This window comes from Puccinia triticina, chromosome 11A, assembly GCF_026914185.1.
Source record: "Puccinia triticina chromosome 11A, complete sequence".
Classification (NCBI taxonomy): Eukaryota; Fungi; Basidiomycota; class Pucciniomycetes; order Pucciniales; family Pucciniaceae; genus Puccinia; species Puccinia triticina.
The window spans coordinates 6,036,570-6,051,391 of NC_070568.1; positions in this window are offsets into that span (position 1 = coordinate 6,036,570).

Sequence of the window (14,822 nt, forward strand, 5' to 3'; positions counted from 1 at the left end):
TGAGCCAATTCCAAGGTTTGCCTGGGAGCAGCCTTGTGTGCATCACCACACTCTCAACACTCAACATAATCCTTCTAGTTTTTGATGCATCATACTTCCACATGTTCTGGATTTTTCAGTGCAAAATCGTGATTGTTTCTACTGGAAATAAATTAGTCAAGTTCATGATTTCAAACTTGGATTTGGCTTGTGCATCATATGACAAGGACCAATACTACTTCTTGTTGTCAAGTTTCAAATGCGAAGGGGTGAGAGTACAGCAATAAAACAAAACTGAAAAATCAACAAGATGGTAAGTTGTCAGATAAACAAACAAAAAAGATAAAAAAAATCTGATGAGTGGCATAGAAACCAGGAGAGAAAGAGTGGCCTCTATATCACGCTTGGCTCACGCAAGCTTTGTGTTTCAGTTCATAAGCCTCCCTGGTGAGACCCGCTCACCACGAGTGGCTTAGTTAAGCTCAAGTAACAAGATGGGGGACATCCCACTAGAAATGAAAACTACAAAGAGCAGCCAGAAATAATGGTCCAGACACTGGCACATGAGAAAAAAACTCACCACCAAAATGGCTGATTCTCCACTTACACATGGCCTGAGGCTGCACATACAAACTTCCCCCCCCCCCCCCCCCCCCCCTCAAAAATCAAGTTACATATCTCCATATTTGCTATGATGCAATTGGAGCACATGAAATAAGCACAATACTGGAGCTCTTGGACTGGCTTCCAATGATTGTGGTTTTCTGAACAAGTATGTTTCTGAAACTGACTTAGCCCCTGACTCATACTGTGGTATATTGGTTTCAAACAGGCCTGCAGTTGAAGGAACCATTGAACAAGCAGTCAAGAAAAGCTGTTAACATTCATGTATTTATTAATCACTGGTATCTTATTGGCCCTGTTGCCCTTAGAGTGGGCCCCAATATAGGTCCAGGGCCCAGTTCTTGTCGGCACTATTAAAGAGTGTGCTTTGGCACACACTCCCACCAATGGTCGGGCAATACACTTAATCACATTGGCAGGCAGATGCATCCCATCTGAAAAAGGGTGCATCACATTGGCAGGCCAATGTGCTACAGATGTGATGTGTTCACTGTTGCCAATGCAATTGTCATGGTCCATTCTGTGGAGAGGAAGATGGAGTCTGGGGTTCTGAGGGTTCTGGATCCAAGATGGTAGATTGCAGGAGGAGGAAGAGGCTTGGATCTCCAGGCTCTTGAACCTTGAGCATGGTTTGTGACATGTACGTGTAGTCTATGTACATGTGAGTCTGCGCTGCGGAGCCCGTGCTACAGCTCATAACATTATCCCCCCTTTAATAATGCCCAAGCCGCCCCCTTTAATCTGTGTTAATCAATGAGTAATAAAAAAATTCCTCCTCTTTTGGCTCTGCATTCTGTCCCTGGGCAGCGTCAAAAAACCCAGTGGGAAAAAGCTTGCCCTCTCACTTTCTTCTCCGCGTCCTCCAATGCCTGGCCGCCGCCTCCGGAAACTTTGAGTTGAACTCCACCAATAGGTGTGCTTCGATGGTTGGGCTAACCAAACACTCTGGCTTGGTGACCAACATGGGTCCACTGCAACCACAACATCCCCAAAGGGGAATGGTGGGTCAAACGTTTGCACAACGGAGTCCCCCACCTTCACCCAACCATGTCCCAATCGTGGCATTGCAGCTGTGCAGGCTGCTGCCGGCCAAAAGGACAAAAAATTGTGGTTCAAACCCATAACCTTGTTGCTATTCTAGGTTTTAAGCGAGCAGATTAACCGTTGCGCCAACCATATTGATGCCAGGAACTAGCTTTTTGTGTACATACTTCCCAAAATTCAGCCAATTGGCTGAATTTTTGAGGCCCCGCGCGAAGTTGGGGTGATTGGATGCCCCGATCATGTATACCGTGGATTGGCTGGATAAACCAATCCCGATCATGCAATAGGGGGGTTCACAATAGGATAAAAATAAAACTTTAGAGTCAATTTTAAGGCCTTTATCAAGATTTTTTTAAAAATCTGGCAAGTTGTACAGGACTGGTTGTCCCCTGAGAATCAGAGCAAATTCTTCATTTTTTAAGAAATGGATCATAAAGGCCTTGAAATTAGCTCTAAAGTTTTATTTTTATCCTATTGTGAACCCCCCTAATAAATTTTATAAAACTTTGGAGGCCAATTTAAGGCCTTTATGAACATAATTTTCCAATTTTGGCAAGATGTCCTGAAAAAGGTGTGACTGATCAATCAGTGCAATTTATCAACTTTTTAAAAATATGTTCATAAACAGGTCAAAATGGGTCCTAAAGTTTTACAAATTTCAATTGTGAACCCCCCTAATAGGTTGGTCCGAAGTTCTCTGATTAGGTAAAGTTGGACCAACCAACACCAATCACAGGAAGTGACCCGGTGGTGTAATAGTATTTCTCTTTGATTTGCTTGTCACATCATTTGGGAATGCAAATGATTTTTATTCCCTACCTTCCTTTCCATCCCCCCTCCTATCATTCATCCCGCTAAAAAGCGGGATAAGAGCGGACATGCGCAATAAAGAGGCGGGAATCAGCGCTATTTCAGCCGCTTCTAAAGCGCAATTGCGCTGCGCTATTGCTTCAACTTAGTGATTCCGCACTATTCTGGCGCTGAAAACACAAAAAAAAGGAGGCCGGACCATTGAGCGCAAGCACAAGCGGGCCAGCGCTAGAAATAAGTGCAGCACAGCGGGGGCAATTCACGCTGCGCTAACCGCTGCGCTGCACTTTTTTCAGCAAAGCACTTTCACCAACGGTGGGATGATACACTAACTGTATTGTTAGTGTAGTGTATTGTTATTTTTTTCCACTGTACTACACAAATAATACTGTTATCCTTGATTTTCTGTCACTAACAATACATCTTTTTGATGTTATTTTTTTTGGCTGTTATTGTATTGTTAGTGTAGCTGAAATATGTCAGGTTAACAAGAACCAAATCCTATTTTTATGATTGTTATCTGTTGTTATTCCTGATAACAAATGCAATAACTGTGAGTTTATCTCTGCAATGAAAGATAAAATTACTTTCAGTGCATTGATATTTCTGGTATGTAGTAGTAGCTTTGGTTTTGAGTTACAAAAAAATAAATCTAGGACATAATGTTTTGATAATTATTTTCTAGAGGCTAAAAACTATGAAATAACAGATACTGTAGTGCAGAATATTGTTATTCTAACTCTGATACACTAACTTTCAATGAAATTTTGGTTATCCAAAAGAAATACACTACCTGTTAGTGTATTTTGAGTGTATTCTGGATAACAATACCCAAGATCTTCAATGTGAAACTTTGGATACACTAACTGTTAGTGTATTGGGCTATAACTGGGGAAAACAATACCCCATTTGTCTTGCCAAATAACCACGGAAACACTAATGGATATTGGCCCGTAGCGTAGCGTAGTGTAGTGTCCCATTGTTGCTTTCACCCTTGCTAAATTGAAAAAAGCCCCTCCAGGACATATTCTGATGGATTGACCATAGACACTTGCCTGCCATCTGGAATTTTGGCATAAAAAATGAGATTTTGGCGGGCCAATTTTGATTCAACAGCTGTGTCCATGTACTTCACACAAATATCAGGAGTTTTGGGACCAGACAGCCATATGCCATGGGTTCATTAATTAATCTTGCACTCAAATCTTGATTTTCCAAATGAATTTTAAGCCTTTAGCCTTTTCAGGTTTCCTCACCCCTCCCAAGCTCAGATAGCATCCAAATTTTGTTGTTTGATGAATGCTTGGGAAAGCAAGGAATTAAATGACTTGAAGATATGTGGTTATTCTGCACAGCAGCACTCTTTTGCAATAGGTTTTTGCCACCCACATTGAAAATTCCTTGCTTTGATTAAGCAGGTGCAAGCATCCCACCCCTTCTGACAACAATGCATCTATTACTCTAAATGTAATTAGCACTGCTAAAACTAAATTTTAGCGCTTGTTGCTAATAATCTGGGGCTGTAATTTTTAGTGTAATGCCAACCCGCTAAATTACAGCTAATTAGCGGCTTGCTACGCTAAATTATCTGTAATTTGTAGCAAAAATTGCACTTTTTTGCCCAATCTGAGTTAGCTGTAATTGTAATAGTCCGTCCGCTACAATTTAGTTCTGCGTAGCGGTGCTGAAAAAACACCAAATTAGGGTATTACAGGCTAACTGTAGTGTAATAGATGCATCATTGCTTCTGATCATCACCAACCACCATCACTGCAGCCTTTGGTTGCTTTGCTCAATGTTATGAACCGTAGCGTGGGCTCCGCAGCGCAGACTCACATGTACATAGACTACACGTACATGTCACGGGCCATACTCAAGGTTTGAGAGGCTGGAGATCCAAGCCTCTTCCTCCTCCTGCAATCTACCATCTTGGATCCAGAACCCCCAGAACCCCAGAACCCAGACCCCATCTTCCTCTCCACAGAACAGACCTTAACATATTGCAGGATCTACTTAACGGAGACGAAGACCAAGAACCCAACAGACCAACAAGAACCAGATTGCTCCGACTCCGAAACCTTGAACATCCCGACTCCAAAACCTTGAATATCCCGCAATCCACTCCTAGAAACCTTGAATATCCCGCTCCGACATCACACAGTAATACAATGGATGCCTCCGAAGCCGCCAAACTCCGACAACAACTGGCGGACATTACTAAGAAGGCCAACGACGAGGAGGAAAAACGCCGCCAGGCCAAGGCCAAGTTGGAGGACGCACTCCGCACTCCAAATCCACCCCCTCCCCCAACCGCAACCAAGACCCCCAAGATCGCTCAACCCAACAAGTTCAATGGAGAACGCGGAGCGGTGGCGGAGACGTTTGCCCGCCAGGTTGGCATCTATATGACTGTGAACAAGCACTTGTTCCCAACCAACACGACACAAATCCTTTTTGTGTCCTCGTACATGACCGGCCCCACGGGCGTGTGGGCAGCCCCGTTCCTTGACCAGGCAGCAGTGGAACCACCCACCCTGACCTACGCGGAGTTCACGGCGGCCTTCCGGGGCATGTTTTTCGACCCGGAAAAGAAGGCAAAGGCGGAACGAGCCCTCTGAGCGCTGAAGCAGACCGGTTCTGTGGCGGACTACACCCACACCTTTGTCCAGCACGCCTCCGCAGCGGGATGGGAAATCCCCACCCTCCTCAGCCAGTACCGCCAAGGTCTGAAGCGGGACATCCAGATGGCGCTCATCGTTTCCCGCACCGCATTCACAACCATTAATGAGGTTGCTACCTTGGCCCTGGAGCTCGACACGGCGATGAGCGGAGCGGAGGCCGGAACAGCGCCGGCTAAACAGAAGATCAACCCCGACGCCATGGACCTATTGGCGTTAAACAGACAACTATCCGACTCCAAGAAGGCCCGGATGATGCAGGAAGGACTCTGTTTCCGATGCGGAGCGCAGGGCCACATCTCCCGCGACTGTCCGACCAAGAAGGGGAAAGGCCGCGGAAACGCCAGGATTGTGGCAATGGAGGATCAGATCCGACAATTAGTGGAAGGGATGGCGGCGATAGGCGGAAACGGACCAGCGGATAAAGGCGGAAAAGGCCGGGCCAACTCGTCAAACAATGGAGGCGCTCAGGAATGAAGGTTGTGCCTTTCCTGAGCGCGGCGGAGTTGTCTTGTAGTATTGGTGCTAGTCAAACTTTAACCAGAAATGAAATTGACCCCAGATGTTTCATCTCTTGCACCATAACAACTCCCAGAGCCACACCCCAGAACTCCTTACCCCCTGCCTCCTTTTTGATTGATTCCGGAGTGACCCATGATGTGTTGAGCGAGTCCTATGCCGCCGCGGCGGGATTACTCCGCAACGCCACCGCCTCAAGGCGGACAGTGTCGGGATTCGATGGATCCACATCCCAAGCGGCATATGAGATTGACCTGACCCTGAATGATGAACCCCGCCCTTCAAAATTCATCATCACCCGACTGAAAGACACGTACGACGGCATCCTTGGGATGCCATGGATCCGCAAACACAGACACCAAATTGACTGGACCACCCGCACACTCCGCTCCGACCACTCCAACATTGCAGCTGCCTCCGCAGCTTCGTCCACTCCGAAAACATCCTCAACAGAGGGCCAAGGGCCCATGATGGGGAAAGCTAGGATTTGTGACGAGGGGGTGTGTCAGCCTTAGAGATACATTAAGTATCCAAAAGACTGCAATAACTTAATAAATAATAATAATTATTAAATTATTATTGCAGAATCAGATTCCTCATCATAAATTAAGGGGGGTCACCCACTTAAAGTACCCCATTATTCCTATTCCTTCATGTACTAATTGTATAAATAAGAATTGGCCCCAGAAAGCGCCCAAAAATAATATTACATACATAAATTTAGTAAAACAAACAATGTACATAAAAATAAACTGTTGTACATTAATGAGTAATATTACTCGTGTAAAAATACCCCGTGAAAGTATTATGTAGACTTCTACTGAAGCTCTTTCACATGAAAATTGGTTATAAACATGTCATGTGACAGAGTCAGGGAAATTAGTCTATTACAATACAATTAAATTACCCACAGCCAAGCCCTTTTCACGGCTACACCACTGGATACTCCCATAGGGAGAAAAGGACTCAGTGTTTACGCCCACTGAAGTCCCCTCTATAAATAGAGGCCTATTTGGCCCTCAGGAAAAGATCCCCCAGACCATTCACCGCCCATAAACTGTAAGTTTGCCGTGAATATTCTCCTCAGCTACTATTGTAGCCCCTTTTCCCTTTAAACCATCCCCAGCACGTAAAATCCACTGGATTAAACCTTTAAAATATCAAAAATCCCTTATTAGCATATTTACAAGCTTTATCCTTAAAAGTAGTTGCCGTAAGACCTCTGCCTCTGACAAGCAGCCAATCAGCTTAAGCGCTTACCACCTACCTTTTACGCCAAATTTATTCCCTGTAATTAATAATTATATATTATTAATTACATAATAAATCCTCCTCTTTTTAGAAGAGTGTGTAAAACCCTTGTAGTGGCTAAATTACCACGTGACAAGTTTAGTAATTTACATTACTAGTGTTTACATCAGCACAGTTATAGTGCTAGGGCCCAAAAACCCTTAACTTTGACGGGTTTTTGCCCTAAGCTTCATAAACAGAGCTGTCAGGGTGTGTGTTTTACTGCCCCCGCAATGTGAGTTCGATAGACTACCCTCTCCCATACTCCCTGAAACGGCTGGCAAGCTTTTTGTCCCCGTAGATAGTACTCCGTGTGAGATTACACGCCTAGGTGAACGGCCGCATTCCCATAAATTGGGAAAGCGGCCGGGATCTACATTAGCTGCGGAAAATGGTAAGCAAAGCGAACCATCTCCGCAGTCCAAAACTGGTTCCGCGGGGTTGCAAAGCTGACACATCAATTTGATGTTTTGCAGATTCAACTCCAACGACCAGCAGACTCAGGCTTGCGGAAAATCCCGGCTCCCAGTCTTTAAGAGCAAGAATATCAGCTAACACCGAAGGTGAGCAGCTGATGCTTAAACTCAAAGACCAGGCTAAATGCTAAACCCAAACTATCCCTAAAGACTTAGACTCTCAGGAAAAAACCGCTCGAACCAACTCCACTCAAAGAGAAAGGAAAACAGTCGGTGAGTAACGTTGTCCGAGCTAAGCAAAAGAAGTAAAAGGTTGATAAGGAGCGTGCTTATTCTTCTAGCAGGAAAAGCCGAAATCCTCAGCCGCTTTGCGAGTAGATAATCGCAGGGATCCTAAGGGCCAAAAAAGGCAAAAGGGTGTAAGAACGCACGAGACTCTCACTCAGAGAAACAAGGAGCCTAAAAGCTAATACGCTACATTGCTTCCCAGGTCACTCTGGCACAAGTCGATACCGGCGCATCTTACACTTCTCATTTCTCATTATTCTCAGTAGAGAGAGGCCTATCGCCTGCTCTTAGGTAATTCTCAACTACCTTTTCTCTCTATTTGTTTCTACGCTACAGTATGATGTTTAGATTCTGATAGAGAAATAAATCTTAGTTGCTTGAGTTCTTTCAGATTTACAGTCTCGACGCTCAAACGCTACCTCAGAACCTATCAACTACAAGCTAACTAGGCGCAGGACGGTAAAATGGCCACCTCCAATAATGAATCGAGCGATTCTAGCCTCGGAGGAAAACCGACCATGAAAGTGCCTAAGTTTACTGGTGAAAACTTCGAAATATGGGAGAAAAAGATTCGCATGGCCTTAGCGGAGTTCAATCTCAAACGTTTCATTGACAAGCCTCCACTGCCGGACATGAACACCAGAGCTAAAGCAAAAGCTCAAAGAGCCCGCGAATCTACTGTGCTCAAATCTCACCAACGGTGTCTTCAACACAATCGTTAAGAAAAATAACTCGAAGAATCCCTATGAACTTTGGCAGATGTTCAAATCGGTATATGCCTCAGATTCCATTTTGGCTAGCTACGAAGTCTGGGCTCAGTGGGAGGATACTCAGTTTAACAACGATATGGCTGCATACATCGCTGGTATCGAAGAATGTCTAGCGAAATTTGATTTGCTCTCCATGGTCGTCCCCGACTTCGTCGTCTGCTGCAGCATCATCAGCCGCATAACTAAAAAGAGGCCATTTCTCATGCAAAGTCTATTCGGAGACTTGAATGCGCTAGGAAAACCCAAATTCGTGATCAACCGTCTCAGAGAAGTGGGTAGATTTGAAAAATCTAATAAACGGAAAGCACCCGACCCAAGCGTGGCAAATGGAGCCACAACTGCACTTGTGGCCAACACCGCCAACAAGAAGAAGAAGCCATACAACCCAATCAAATGTTATAACGAGAAGCACAATCCAGCCTCGAATCACACCGAAGAAAACTGCTGGACGCTTCACCCAAAGAAGTACCAGGAAGCTCTTGAAAAGAGAAAAGCGGAGAAAGCAGCAAGCAGATCGTCGTACCACACCATGCCTCGACAAAGTGAAGCATCGCCAGACGACAACATCAGGCCTTCTTTCAGCTATCTATCAGAATCAAAGAGCACCCGGCGGCAAACCACCATTCTCGATTCCGGGGCCAGCAACCACATGCTGAATGCCCTTGGCTACTTCAAGCAGACCAGCCCCGTAAAGATTGATATTCTAACGGGTAGTGGTCCGGGAACTCTAGTCGCCACAGCTCAAGGAGAAGCCACCCTTCCTCTAGCCAACGGAGGGACCCTTACGCTTAAAGACGCACTTTATGTGCCGGCCCTCACCCGTAACCTGGTCTCGTTTGTGCAGTTGATGAAAACGCAAGCACTGATACAACCAGGACTCGACGGATTCGCTGTGAAAATCGACAATGGTCAACCTTTCTCGGTCGATGTCAGCAATGATCTCCTCGAGATCAAAGGGGTCCTTGACCCTGAAAATCTGCTTCCAGTTGGTCTCTTGTCTGAAGCGACGAATCCACCCTCTGACTTTGTGAAATGGCATAACCGCCTCGGGCACGCCTGCGCATCGAGAATCGCTACTGCCATACCAGTCACTCTTGATTTAACCAAGACTCACGCATGCTCCGCATGTATGCAGGGCAAAGCCGCTCGATTGTCATGCAAGAGTCATTTCAAACCCTCGAATGCTCCACTAGAAGTCATTCATGGTGATCTAGTGGGCCCAATCTCGCCGCCAACTAACGGCCACGCCCAATACTTCCTTACACTGGTCGACCAATACACTGGATACATTCATTCAGTAATACTCAAAGAAAAAAGTCAGGAAGTAGAAGCTATCAAAAACTTCAGAAAACTTTTTGAAAAACAAACCGGCCATACCATGAAAAAGCTCGTGACAGACGGAGGCGGAGAATTCTGCAACAAGACATTGGGATCACTCCTGCAGGAAGCGGGTGTTCAACACCATGTTGCACCACCGTATACACCCCAGATAGCCGAGAGGGTGAATCGGACCTTGATCGAAATGACTCGTTGCATGATTATGCAATCGAATCTAGCCCCCGAATGGTGGGGTGAAGCGGTCCAAATGGCTACCGCAACAACAAACTGCTTGCCTTCGCTGTCGAAAAGCAAGAAATGTCCAGTAGAGTTGCTTTTCAAATCCGCACCCAACATGAACTTCTTCTGGCCTTTCGGATGTCGGGTGTGGGTGGTAAAACCAAAGCAACATTGAACCAACAAATTCGACCCCATCTCGTGGGAAGGTGTGCTAGTCGGGTACAAGAACGACTACTCGTCTTACAAAATCTGCCGACTTGAAGATAAGCAAGTCATCATAGCAAAGCACGCTCATTTTGATGAAAGCTTCTTTCCTGCCTGTGGATCCATCAGGCAGGGCCATCTTGTTGCAAGCAATGATCGAATGCCAAATTTCTCGGCGCAGGCTGATTTTCCCTTCGAGGAAGAGGAGGATCTCCCTGGACTAGAAGATAGCAAGGAAGATCTCGAAAGTGACGAAGAGGAGCGGCAGATGGAGGCCGTTCTTAAGCAGCTACATACCACAACTCCGAACAGCGATGATGAGGCGCTGCACTCTCCCCGATCAGACGATGATCAAGCACTGCCTCCGAGAGCCATCATCGGCGGGATTGATAGCCGAAACATTCTCAACGGGAAGAGGGAACAAAAGCAAGCTTATACCGTCACTGTCTCCATAGAGCCGAAAAACCACAAGCAAGCCATGGCGTGCTCCGAAAGCCAAAATTGGGCAGAAGCTGAGGAAAAAGAGATCAACAACATGCAAAAGCAAAATGTCTGGATAGTCCGTGTCAGGGTTGAATCTGATGATCCTATTCCGTCTACCTGGGCGTACCGCAAGAAGCTCGGCTCAGAGAATCAAGTAGTCGAGTTCAAAGCCCGGATATGCGCTCAAGGTTTTCGAAAGACGCACAGCCTCAACTTTGAGGCGAAATACGCTCCTACCGGCAAACCCGCGTCTCTTCGCTTTCTGCTCTCTTTCGCGGTCAACAACGGCTTGGAGATACATCAACTTGATGTTAGGAGTGCCTTTCTAACTTGCCCTTTGGAGGATAAGGTCACTCTCCTCCCGCCGCCGGGATTGGATTGTCCGCCAAACTCTGTTCTGGAACTAAAGAAGGCCATCTACGGACTTCGGCAGGCGCCACTCGTCTGGTATAAGCGTTTATCAAACTACCTCTTCTCTCTTGGCTTCAAAGCAGCTGTTTCCGATCCATGCGTCTTCTGGCGTGTAGCTAGCAATGGCAAACCGGCAACCTGGATATTCGCCCACGTTGATGACTTAGTCATCATAAGCAAGCAACCTGCAGTCTTCAAACAAGAAATGGAAGCGGAATTTGAAATTAAGTACATGGGAAAGGCTGAATTTCTCTTGGGGATGAACATCGAGCGATTCCGGGATGGCCTGCAGATAAATCAAACTCAATACATCGAGAGAAAGCTGCAAGATTTTGGACTTGAACATCTCCATCCTGCCTCATGCCCTTTAAACCCTTGGGAATATCTCAAGAAGGCGTCAGAAAGTGAACTTCAGGCATTTGCGGCTACTGGAGTAAGTTACCGTGCGCTGGTAGGGTCTCTCAACTATCTGAGCATTCTTACGCGGCCCGACATCGCCTTTGCTGTCAGCACCTTGTCTCAATACCTGGAAAAACCAGGCATCAAACACTATCACGCTGCTGTACAAGTCTTTTGGTACCTGAACGGAACCAAGTCCATCGGCCTCACATATGTCAAGCAGGAAAACTCGCAAGTCACAGCCTATGTTGACGCTGACTGGGGCAATTGCCCCGACACCAGGCGATCAACTACAGGCTTTGTTGTCCAATCAGGCGCTCACCTCATCAACTGGAAGTCGTCAAAACAACCAACGGTGTCTCTTTCCACGACGGAGGCAGAGTACAAGGCACTCTCGGACCTTGGCCGAGACCTAGCCTGGGCTGCGAATCTCGGCGAGGAAACCCTCATTTTCTCAAGCTGCACTGGGTTCAAGGTCTACATTGACAACCGTGGAGCCATTGATCTGGCGAAGAGTGAGACGTCGCAGAATGGCTTCCGCACAAAGCATATGGCAATCAGACTCCACTTTGTCCGAGAACTCATTGTGATCGGTCTAATTCTCACAATTTACGTCAAGACTACCGAAAATGCAGCTGACTTTCTCACCAAGCCAACCGGGAGGACAGTCATTCGAAAGTCACTCGCAAAACTATTGGTCATTCAAATTCCGGGGTCTGCTTCGCATCTTGCGACTCGAAGCACGGGAGGCTGTGAGATTACACGCCTAGGTGAACGGCCGCATTCCCATAAATTGGGAAAGCGGCGGGGATCTACATTAGCTGCGGAAAATGGTAAGCAAAGCGAACCATCTCCGCAGTCCAAAACTGGTTCCGCGGGGTTGCAAAGCTGACACATCAATTTGATGTTTTGCAGATTCAACTCCAACGACCAGCAGACTCAGGCTTGCGGAAAATCCCGGCTCCCAGTCTTTAAGAGCAAGAATATCAGCTAACACCAAAGGTGAGCAGCTGATGCTTAAACTCAAAGACCAGGCTAAATGCTAAACCCAAACTATCCCTAAAGACTTAGACTCTCAGGAAAAAACCGCTCGAACCAACTCCACTCAAAGAGAAAGGAAAACAGTCGGTGAGTAACGTTGTCCGAGCTAAGCAAAAGAAGTAAAAGGTTGATAAGGAGCGTGCTTATTCTTCTAGCAGGAAAAGCCAAAATCCTCAGCCGCTTTGCGAGTAGATAATCGCAGGGATCCTAAGGGCCAAAAAAGGCAAAAGGGTGTAAGAACGCACGAGACTCTCACTCAGAGAAACAAGGAGCCTAAAAGCTAATACGCTACATTGCTTCCCAGGTCACTCTGGCACAAGTCGATACCGGCGCATCTTACACTTCTCATTTCTCATTATTCTCAGTAGAGAGAGGCCTATCGCCTGCTCTTAGGTAATTCTCAACTACCTTTTCTCTCTATTTGTTTCTACGCTACAGTATGATGTTTAGATTCTGATAGATAAATAAATCTTAGTTGCTTGAGTTCTTTCACTCCACACCCCAACTGGAATCCCGCCCCCCCGCAGCTGGAATGGAACCCCGCCAACCCTGCCGACAATTTTGCTGCTGCTTTGGCGGTATCGTCCACTCCGCAAACATCCTCAACAGAGGGCCAAGGGCCCATGATGGGGAAAGCTAGGATTTGTGACAAGGGGGTGTGTATTTTACCGCCCCCGCAATGTGAGTCCGATAAAGTTTTTCCGCAATCATTTTCCGAAGCAGCTGGCAAGCCCCTTTCTCTCCTAGAACTGTACACTGCAGAGATTAGCGCCACCAAGACATTGTGGTCGACCTCCGCCCGGCTAGCAGCGGCGGGAAAGGCCGCTATTGCAACACGGACCGTCGAGGAACTTGTCCCGCAGTGCTACCATCGATTCATCGACATGTTCCGGAAATCCAGCGCTAAGAGCCTACCGCCACGAAGAAAGTACGACTTCCGTGTTGACCTAGTCCCAGGAGCCACACCGCAAGCAAGCCGGATCATTCCGCTTTCACCAGCGGAGAACCAGGCACTCGACACACTGATTGTGGAAGGACTGGCCAGCAGAACAATCCGGCGGACCACGTCACCATGGGCGGCCCCAGTTCTATTCACCGGAAAGAAGGACGGAAACCTTCGACCCTGTTTTGACTACCAAAAACTCAACGCACTGACAGTGAAGAACCGCTACCCCCTTCCGCTGACCATGGACCTTGTTGACAGCCTGCTAGACGCCGAAACCTTCACAAAGCTGGACCTCCGCAACGCCTACGGAAACCTCCGAGTGGCGGAGGGAGATGAGGATAAGCTAGCGTTCATCTGCAAGGCGGGGCAATTTGCTCCGCTCACCATGCCGTTTGGACCCACAGGAGCGCCGGGATACTTTCAATACTTCATGCAGGACATTCTCCTTGGACGAATTGGAAAGGACACCGCCGCATACCTGGATGACATTATGGTATACACACAGAAAGGCTCCGATCACACGGCGGCGGTCAACGGAATCCTGGAGACCCTGAGCAAGCATCAATTATGGCTGAAACTGGAGAAATGTGAATTTTCGAAACTGGAGGTGGAATATCTTGGACTCTTAATTGCGTGTAACTGGATTAGCGGTGACGGAGTGGCCCGCACCGCGGAACGTTACGGAACTTCAGCGGTTCATCGGATTCTCCAACTTTTACCGCCGGTTCATTGACCACTTCTCGGGGAAGACCAGACCTCTACACGACCTGACCAAAGCAAAAACCCCCTTTGTCTGGGATGAAAAATGTAACTCCGCTTTTGAATGCCTAAAGACCGCCTTCACCTCCGCTCTGATACTTAAGATTGCGGACCCGTACAAGCCATTTATCCTGGAATGTGACTGCTCCGACTTCGCGCTTGGAGCAGTCTTGTCTCAAGTCTGCAACAAAGACAAAGAACTCCACCCCGTCGCTTACTTGTCCCGATCATTGGTGCAGGCGGAGAAGAACTACCAGATCTTTGACAAGGAACTATTGGCCATTGTTGCCGCTTTCAAAGAGTGGCGGCAGTACCTGGAAGGAAACCCGCACCGCCTGACCGCCATTGTTTACACGGACCACCGGAACCTAGAAAGCTTCATGACCACCAAGGAGCTCACTCGGAGACAGGCGCGGTGGGCGGAGACCATGGGTTGCTTTGATTTTGAAATCATCTTCCGCCCGGACCGCCAAGCCACCAAACCCGATGCCCTATCAAGAAGACCAGACCTAGCCCCCGCCCCTGGTGAAAAACTGACCTTTGGACAGCTGCTGAAGCCCAATAACATCACGGAGCGGACTTTTGCGGAGATATCAGAGTTTGA